Raw genomic sequence first — 1,802 nt, forward strand, 5'->3', positions numbered from 1 at the left:
TGTGTGTGTGTGTGTGTGTGTGTGTGTGTGTGTGTGTGTGTGTGTGTGTGTGTGTGTGTGTGTGTGTGTCACAGTGACTCTGTCGCAAAAGACTTTCTCTATCTTGCTATTTACTGTTGTCTATATCCGTCAGGATTTCTACTAAGGGTTACACACCATTCTTTTGGCCGCAAGGCCGTATTTTGCCGTTTTCGTCTTTGTCCATCGTCTTAAATTACATTTTTTTTTCTTACTTTCGTATGTACGCTCTGTATCGTTTTGTTTAGTTGAGGCCCGATTCTCTGAGTCTTTCGCACACACCACCAAGATGGGAAGCCCCTCAGTCTTATCCTTAAAGGTGCAAAACTGAGTATTAACATTCTGGTTGATATGTGATGAAGAATTTTGGGACCCTCTGTGTCTTATACGTATACGTTTTTATCTGTCGTTGCTTATTTACAATGCGTTTTTTCATTCATATGTGTGTGTGTGTTTGTAAACAGACAGACAGACAGACAGACAGGCGGACGGACGGACGGACGGACGGACAGATAGATAGATAGATAGATAGATAGATAGATAGATAGATAGATAGATTCCGCCGAGGTCAACTTTGCCTTTCATTCTTTCGGGGTCGATAAATTAAGTACCAGTTACGCACTGGGGTCGATGTAATCGACTTAATCCCTTTGTCTGTCCTTGTTTGTCCCCTCTATATTTAGCCCCTTGTGGGCAATAAAGAAATAAGATAGATAGATAGATTGTTCTGTTATTGAACTACAGGTAAGTACTAGGCTCACAAAGAAAAAGCTTTGGAGTCGTATTTTTCGACTGAAACACTTTAAGGCGGTGCTCCAGCATGGCTGCTGTCAAGTGACTGAAGTAAGTAAAAGCTTAAAAGTAAAAGAATACACGACCGTGGAAAATTACATCAATACACCAAATTTTGAAATTGTCACTAAGCTTTGAAATTTCCAGAGGTACAGCCAAACAGAAAAGATCGGTGCTGCGCGATGGAAGGATCTTGAAACAACTTGGCGTCGGAAGGAACTGTCTCCGTGTACCAATTAAACGTTACTCTTGTAGCAATCACCCAAGTAAGCAATCACCCAAATAAGCAATCATCCACATAAATGCAAACATTGCTGAATGTTGTTTAACCTCGGTGATGTGACGAAAAATAATGTTTTCCACATGGTATGCTATCGACACACGATTTTTTATACACATACGCGAACATATACATGCATCTTTACATGTAACTACATACATCTATACAATGTGGATATACATACATTTAGAGTGGCACTCCGTCGCTTACGACGACGAGAATTCCACTTGATCCGATCAACGGAACGATTTGCTCGTGGAATAACCGTGCAAGGGGTTGAACATTCCACAAGACACACGTACTCTTAACGTAGATTCAGGGTGATTCAGTGTGTGACAAGGCTTGTCTTTTGAAATGCAAGTGCTACTCGTTTTTGACAGCTGAGTGAACTGGAGCAACGTGATATAAAGTATCTTGCTCAAGGACACAACGCACCAACAGGAATCGAACTCAAGACCTTACCATCATAAGTGAATGCCCCTAACTGCTAAGCCACGTGCCTTCACAGATATATATATATGTGTGTGTGTGTGTGTGTGTGTGTGTGTGTGTGTGTGTGCGCGTGTGTGTATGCGCACACGTAGATACATAGATAGATAGATAGATAGATAGATAGATAGATAGATAGATAGCTACACATATTACATGTTTTCTATAACACGTACAGACGCATACATACACAAACAGACACACACACATACATACATATATA

This window comes from Octopus bimaculoides, chromosome 9 (genome assembly GCF_001194135.2).
Source record: "Octopus bimaculoides isolate UCB-OBI-ISO-001 chromosome 9, ASM119413v2, whole genome shotgun sequence".
Lineage (NCBI taxonomy): Eukaryota > Metazoa > Mollusca > Cephalopoda > Octopoda > Octopodidae > Octopus > Octopus bimaculoides.